Source organism: Capsicum annuum, unplaced genomic scaffold, assembly GCF_002878395.1.
Source record: "Capsicum annuum cultivar UCD-10X-F1 unplaced genomic scaffold, UCD10Xv1.1 ctg75635, whole genome shotgun sequence".
Taxonomy (NCBI): domain Eukaryota; kingdom Viridiplantae; phylum Streptophyta; class Magnoliopsida; order Solanales; family Solanaceae; genus Capsicum; species Capsicum annuum.
The window spans coordinates 13393-22039 of record NW_025885857.1 but is presented as its reverse complement, the minus strand read 5'-3'; the positions used below and the strand labels follow the sequence as shown (position 1 = coordinate 22039).

The 8647-nt window shown below is 36.0% G+C and overlaps 1 non-coding gene across 1 annotated transcript; it reads left to right on the top strand.

Moving 5' to 3' along the window:
- Positions 1–1179: 1179 nt before the first annotated feature.
- On the top strand, positions 1180–1286 carry LOC124894587. Its single transcript, XR_007051265.1, has one exon. It is a non-coding gene; the product is annotated as a small nucleolar RNA R71 (small nucleolar RNA).
- Positions 1287–8647: the final 7361 nt, after the last annotated feature.

Sequence of the window (8647 nt, the reverse complement as noted above, 5' to 3'; positions counted from 1 at the left end):
CAAAGTAAACTACCTGGATCCTTCAGCTTCGTGGGTAGTTTATTTTGTATTTTGGATATGCACTCCTCAGTAAGTGTAACTGTCGCATACTCTGTCAACCAGTTCTTGTTTGCCACTATGTCCTTCAGGTATTTTGCATAATTTGGAACACTCTATAGAATATTAACAAGAGAAAGATTTATATGAACCTACTTTAGAAGATCAAAGAACTTCTTGTAACTGGCCTCCTCTTGATTCTTCCTTTGTATTGAGGAAAGGGTAAGGGTAAAGTCTTCTTATCCACTTGAATTTCATTACTTGCAACTTTTTCTTTAACTTTTTTTTCCTCATTAGCTTTAGGATCATCATTAGTAGCTGTGGGGCTAACCTGCTTAGGTAATAGCTCCTTTAACTACAACCCACTCTTTATTGTAACTTCATTTACCTTCTTTAATTCACCTCTGTATCACTAGTTAAGCCACCTTAAGGTCTTCTGTTTTATGCTCTTGCAATCTAACCGAGTTGCAACTCAAAATTTCTATTAATCAATTGTTGACTTTTTAAATCTACTGTAAACTATGCTTGATTAGCTAAAAGTTGCTTCATCATCTCCTCCATGTTACTTGTTTGACTAGTAGCTTGATTATTCTGAACTTGTTGTTGATTTTATTGCACTTGCCCCTTATACTTATTATTTTTCTATGCCTGATTTCCACCCCATAAGAAATTGGGATAATTCCTCTAGTTGGTATTGTATGTGTTACCAAATATCTGTGGATGATTTGCATTCTCGATATAATTAATAGAATTTGGATTAACCGCACAAGCATCTGCCATATGTTCACTACTTCAACAAACCTTACACCAAGAATTCACATGTTGGACTGCATTAGTTATAGCTACTGCTTGGGAACCCCCAACTTCATATTATTCAACTGTGTAAGCATCTGATTTTGCATTGCTGCAAGCTGAGCTGATAGAGCAGTGAATTGATCAACCTCTAACATACCTGCAACTTTCTTAGGAGCACTCCTTGAGTCAACATACCATTCTAGGTTCCCTTGTGAAATCTGATTCAGAAGTGTGTACAATTTGTCATAAGTCTTCTCAAGAGATTGCGTACCTACTGTTGAATCAAAGAGAATCTTGGTATTTGGTTCTAACCCTTCAATGAAAGTATGAACAAGAACATCATTAGACTGATGATGGTAAGGGTAATTTCTGAGCATACTTTTAAATCTTTCCCAAGCTTGATGGATATTCTCTCCTTCTTTCTGTTTGAAACTCAGAATCTCACTTCTTAAATGTGTAGTCTTCCTAGATGGAAAGAATCAAATAAGGAACTTTCGAGCTAGATCTTCCCAAAAAGTGATGGAGAGTGGTGGTTCAGTATGTAACCACCCCTTTGCTTCCCCAATTAAAGAAAAAGGAAAGAATGCCAGTCTGACATAATCAGTATTCACCCCTGTAGGAATGTAAGTATCGCTTATTTCCAGGAAGATCTATATGTGTTTCTGTGGGTCTTCATGTGAGAGGCCAAGAAATTGCCTAGCCAAAGTTAGCAACTGCACTATATTCTTCTTTAATTCAAATCGACCACCTGGCTCAGGATTGCTAATACTGTTAGTCGCATAGTTTGTGAGTGGGATTGCCACCTCAAGAATAGGTCTATAAGCTGGCTAAGCAGGAAAAACTGGGATAACCGGAGCTGGGATATGTCTCATATTTGAACCAATAGGATCATTTGGATCAACAACATTCAGATCTCTTCTTTCAACCATTTGAACTTGTTAAACGGGATAATAAGCTCTTCACCTCTATTGAAATACCAATTTTCGTTCTGAAAAAGGCTCTACTAACTCTCTATCTCTCTCTAGTCCTGTATTCAGCTAAACCTGCAAAATTTCATCCACTAAGATCAAGTTGTTAACACTTAAACTTATTGTCAAAAACCAGAAATTTAGCAAATTACTAATTCTACTAGTCCCCGGCAACGATGCCAAGAACTTATTGCGGCTCAAACGCACACGCAAGTGCACGTGATCATACAAGTAATACAGTTTAGACAGTCAAATATCATTCCCACGAGGACTAAACAACTAGAAATTTAGTGAACTTTTAGTTTTAGAAAAAGAGGTATTAAGAGTTGTAAAGTATCAAGATGATTGTGAAATTGTGAATAAAAATGTAAATTAATAAATAAGAAATAACAATTTGTGATAATAGCAAAGCAAGCAACAATTGTAAATAGTAGCGATGAAAATTCCAGGTTTGAGGCACATTTAGCAATCATACAATTCTATCTTCTTATCGCATGCTAGTTGGCTATCGAGTTATTGATTCACAAGGTTAATGGTACGATCTTGGTCTCCCGACCTCAAATCTTCTATCTATTTGAATATTGCAACTACAGCTCCTACGAGGATATAACAATTTATCTAGATGAATAAAACTATCTTCTTGCAATTGAACCAAACAAGGATCCTAGGTGTATGCCTATCCTAGGTGCTAATTTAAATCCTCTATTTAATGAAAGGAAGAGAACCTTGCTCCTTAATTTCTTTGTTTTATTCCATAATTCTCCTCCTCGATTCACATAAAAATATAGATTTATTCTAATGGCTCATCAAAATAGTAAGATCAAGAAATCAAGAATAACCCGTACGATAATCCAATAAGAAACTACAATAAAGAATATCAAAGAGTAATCATGCTCTTGGACTCAACCCTAGATAAGGGTGTTTGCCACTCATATTTGAATTACATCAAAAATAAGTAATTAATCATACCAATAATTAATCTTGAAGTAAAGAAGTTCAAAAGAAATTTTAAGAACCCTAAAAGAGAGAATTTTGTGTTTTTCCACCGCTACTATGCTTTCCAAAGTGTCCCCAAATTGTATTAAATTTTTCCTTTTATAGCTGGACTGAAAACCCGCTTTTTTCTTTCACCGTATCGTGACAGTCTTATCATCTCCATTCTCACTACGATTCGGTCCAATAACGGTAAGCCTCTTCTTAGTGACAATTATGGATTGGACCCTCATCGCGCGCAGTGGAAATTGCAGTGAGGTACTGGTAGTGACAATTTCCTATTTCACCTCCACCGTGATGCAGTGGGCTTCAAAACATAAGCACTGGTGACTATCTTTTCACCGCGACATGGTGCCTTCCTGAAAGAGACTTCTGGAGCTTTTTCCTTTCTTATTTTCTTACTAAACTATGTTCCAATGCCTCATTTCTCTTTTCATTGTCATACCTCCTTAATGCATCCAATCATGATTAATTCCATCAAAATTTAATCCTATACTCATTAGTCATATCCATTAGATAGAGAACACACTTATAGCTTAATTTTGATCTGAATAACACCTTTTCTCTCTCAAAATAAGTCCAAATATGGGTAAATATCACTGATTGGACATATAAATATGCCCAAGAACAAAGAAACTCTCCCATACAGAGCTCCCACAATCTTGTTATATTTCTCGATTTCATGACTATCAAAATTCATAATCATTGCTATTAATACTTCAACACCCAGTCTCTCATCAATTGACATTCACTGCACCAACCGTGTCATAAATAGTGTCAATAATCGACATAACTCTCATATCATCCGATTGACGCATCGACTAACATATATTAAAGATTACCTATTCATCGTGCCGTCTGATACTCATCTTCCCCAACTCCATATCGACCAATGCCCTACCTGTATCTAGGAAGGGTTTTCCTGAGATATAGGAACTAGAAAGTCCACCTCACAATCAAGTATCACAAAATCAGCTAGAAAAATAAAGGATGCCACTTTTACCACACATCACAAAGAATACCGACTGATCACTTCACCATGCAATCAACCATCAACAATCTCATCGATGTCAGTTTAGAAGCTCCCAACCCTAACTGCTTCAACACAACCAGTGATAGAATATTAATATTGGTTCGTAGATCACATAAAACTTGGGCAAAGTTGAAGGACCCAATGGTACATAAAATGATGAAGGCTCTGGGGTCCCCCTTCTTCTCTACCAATGATCTAGAAGCAACAACATTGCAATGATATATATTATTAGTGGGCTCATAGCTTAGTGCCCGCTTCTTAGTGACCAAATCTTTCATCAATTTAGCATAACCAGGCATCTTCTCCAATGCCTCTATAAGTGGAATATTCGCAGACAGCTCCTTCAATCTTGATAGAAACTTTTAATATTTACCTTCTTCTAGTTTCTTTTTTATTCTCTGAGGAAAAAAGGGGAGAGGTCTTGGAATAATCTTTAAAATAAGTTCGTCCACCTTATCCTTACATTTATCCTTTGTATCCCTACACTCAATACCTGATAATTTTCCAACTTTAACTTCAAGTGCTTTCTCACTATCAACATTGTCACCATCTTTGTTTGACTCAACCATAGTGGGTACGGGGGGGGGATCCATGGTAGTCTTACTACTCTAAGTGGTAATGGCATGACAATGACTATAAATTTTTGGACTTTTCACAGTATTGTTGGGAAGAGTGACAGGCTACCTCAGGTTTAATAAAGATGACGTTTGGCCAAGCAACTACTTCAGTTATTTTATCGCAATAGCATGCGACTTAACTTTCTTATTCAACCCTCATATGTCTTCCTTAATTTCTTTAAGGTATTTATTTTGACTCTCACAGCCTTTCATAAGTTTTGAAAATGTAGCTTCCATTCTCTAATCAGTATCTCGACTACCTAGTGGAACATATCTATCACTCTTATCCTTATAGTCATTTTTGTGCCTCAGTCATCATCACGCTCTCTACTTCTATCTTGATACCTTTTGCCATAATAGTTTGAACCTTAGTTTACTTGCCCTTTGGTTCGAAAACCCACTATTTGTTGATCCAGATAATTTCCTTTCTCATCTGCATCAGAATTATAAGCCCTGGAAGTATATCCTTGTGCCCCTACTATATTTACCTTTTCAGCGGTCATTGCTGCAAATTGATAACGCTCAAACTATACCTCTCTTACGAGAATGTAAGAGATCATTGTCAATATATAACCCAACTAGGATGGGTTCGAATACCACAGGGAATATGGTGTGAATTTGAGTTATCTGTGGGTTAATCAACTAATAGTTAGTAGTTTCCTGTGAATGGGGGCTTTTGAAAAGGTAGCAAATAATTACTTCTCAATTCAATATTTAAAATCAATATGCTAAGGGAAACCAGAGTTATGTTCACTATGGATGTTGGGATTTGACAGACACTAGTAATAGTTCAAGATTCTTGTGGTAGGTAGGAACAACAGACTATCCTTGTCGAAGTTAAGTCTAAGTGTTTCTCAACCTATTTAGACATTTAACCACCTAATTCTTTCGAACTTAGGGAATTTAAATTTCATAACAGGATGTTATCTCAAGTTAATTAATATTGTTACAACATTAATTATTAAATAAAAGTTTGATGCTTCCAAGTCCCTGTTGATAATTTGCTTTTTACTAGGGTTGATTTCTTATCTCAAGCAAATCACTAGTAAGCAAGACCTATTGTTTGCAACCAATAGTCAGAATATAAAATAATGGAATTAATAAGAATTTTCTACCACTGTTAGAATCTTGAACACTTAGTTACATTACAAAACCAAACCCATAGATCCCACAACTCGGGTTAAGCAAATTTAGCTACTCATAATATAATAAGCAAGAGAACAAGTTGAATTCATATTTGATAGATGAACTTATAGAAAGATGAATAGCAATAAGTATTTCTTAGATTTGATCATAGTAGAAAATCCCAAAAAAAGTAATAATAATTTCTCCAAAAGTAAACTGTAATGTTGCGGAGAAAACTTGATGAAAACATGAAGTTCAAGATCCTCAGAAAAACCCTAAATTATGCCTTAAATACTTTAACCTAATTATGGAATCAAATCACAGATTATAGATCTTTTCTCACACAGGTAACGACGAAGTGTGACGCCTCATCAGGAGTTTGACGACTTATCAGAAATATCATCAGCTTCTTCTCCAAGTTTGATGATTTCTACCTTAGGCTGACGATGATACTCTGACAGCTTATGAAGAGTCTGACGACTTAACAGAATTGTTGTCAGGTCCTCTTCCACTTTTATGATTTTTGCCTTGGGATGACGGCATTCCTAATGACTTATCAGACACCTGATACCTTATCAGGGAATGTAGTCACACTTCTGCTCCCAATACCTCACACTGTCTATAGCTAACGATGATTCTTATAACTTATCACAAAGTTAATGACTTATCAGAATTGTCGTCGCTTCTTCAATTCAAATCCCATTCTCTGTCTAAGGCTGACGGCAACTCTGATAGCTTATCACAAGGCTGACGACTTATAAGACAAGTTGTCAGCTATACTTCCCTCTCTACTTTCTCAGAAATCAACTCTTTTTCTTTCATTATTGCTGGTTCTCTTACGTCTTGACTTTTACTACAATATCTAAGAGAAAACAATCAAAAACAACAAAAATTGCTTAAGACTTTCCAATTATTTTCAGTTAAAAGCCTCAAATGTGTTAGCATCTGCTCACACATCAACACCCTCAACTTAAAACAATTGCTTGTCCTCAGCAACTAAAATACAACCAAAAGGATACAAAGTACATTCGGCAGTCAACCATCCATATTATCTCAAATCATTTTCACCATCTCCAAGGTCAATTAATTTAAAAAAACAACTATGCATATTATTGAAGAACAAAAATGTGACACACAAAAATCAAGATATGGCATCAATTCAGTAACAACAATCATGCATGTACCAAGATTACACTATCCAAACAAGTTAGCAACTAGCAACTTAACTAGTGTGCCCTCACTACAAAGAAGTCCCACTTTACTTATATCCGCCAATACATATGTAACCATTGGGGAAATCAAAGACGCTCACTCTCATAGTGAATTTCCAATCATTGTATGCCAAATACCATAGGCTTGTCCTTATTTTCATAACCAAGATTTTCATACAGGTCAGCTAGGATCACTATAGGCCTTCTCTTTGGCTTTTAATGTAGGCTAGGGGCTGGTATGATACTCGATGATATTTAAAGAGACTAAGCTTCCTTGACACTACACTAGCTTCTGGGGTCTCACTTATTAACCTTTTTTTTATTTTAGTCTTTTATTGATCACACATATTCAGGATGGGTGCGGTGTTTTCTATAATTACTTTTTTTCACAACCTTTCTTTTCTTGTTCTTTTCCACCAAACCCTACTTTTTATTCTTTTCTTTTATTTTACCTTTCTCCATACTCATTTATGATTGCCACCCCCAAATTAGGACATTTGCCTAAGTTAAGGTGCACAGTGTCCAAGGAGGACTAGGGCCAAAATAGGTTTATTATGATATAAATAGGACGATAATAGGTATTATAAAAAGAAATAGGCTATTCAGGATCAAAATAGGGATCAAGGGATATTATGCATACATGGAAGATCATTTAGGCTAAAAGTGGGCTAATTATCAAAACGACCTATGATCCTTTCCTAACCCCTATCCTTCAACCTAGGTAAGACTAACCAGGCAAGTTTGGGATTCAATATACAAAAGAAAATAAGTAAGATCTCACACGCACATGGCACACAAGTATATCACAAGTTACTACTTATCTAGTTCATGCAATTGTTTAGCAATGATTATCAAGTCACTAGAACTAATACCATAACAAGATGCACAGTGTCACAATTAGATGCAAATCACATAGTTAAAAAATCAGACCATTTGAGAGGTGTTCACAAAATAATAAAACCATGTTAATTGCCTTAAGTACTTGTATTTATCCTAGTCAACTACAAAATGTTACAACAATAACTCACCTTAGACCCTCAACATAAAATCAAAGAAAAATTGAATTAAGGGTTAGGGTATACCTGGAGTAGATCAAGCACTGGGATCATGGGTTGCTTTCCATGCAGCGCCTTATTTAACGTTGCAGCATGACTCAGGTTATCTTGACTACTCAAACTTCATCAAGATACCATGCTGCTACCTCTTTCCCATCTTTATAAAACTTATCAATAATTGAGAAGACATTTATCTTCTTTTACTGTGTCCTGGATGAGTGCATTTCAAATCTTGCTTCTTTATCATTGAACTTGAACTTCAACTCATGCAGCTTCATATCCACTGCCACTCTCCTAGTCGTAAGAAATGTTCTACCCAAAATGATGGGTACTTCAAAGTCCACCTCACAGTCTAGGACTACAAAATCAACAGGAAGTATAAAGTCGGCCACCTTTACCAATACATCATGTAATTTCCTACTGGCCTCTTTATAGACCTATCCTTCATTACTAACCGCATGTTTGATGGGGTAGGATCCCCCAAACCTAGTTTTTTATACATGGCTAGCGGCATCAGATTTATGCTCACCCCCAGATCACATAGGGCCTTAGCGAATTCCAGAGACCCAATCATACAAGGAATAGTGAATGATCTTTGGTCTACCTTTTTCTGCACCAAGGACCTCATAAAAATAGTGCTACAATGATGGGGATTATCCTTTAGTTCATAGCTTACCTCTCTTTTCTTCATCACAAAGTCCTTCATAAATTTAGCATACCCTGGCATTTGCTCAAGTTCCTCCACCAAAGGCATATTTATTATTAACTTCTTCAACATTGCCATGAATTTACTAAATTTCATATTGTCAACCTT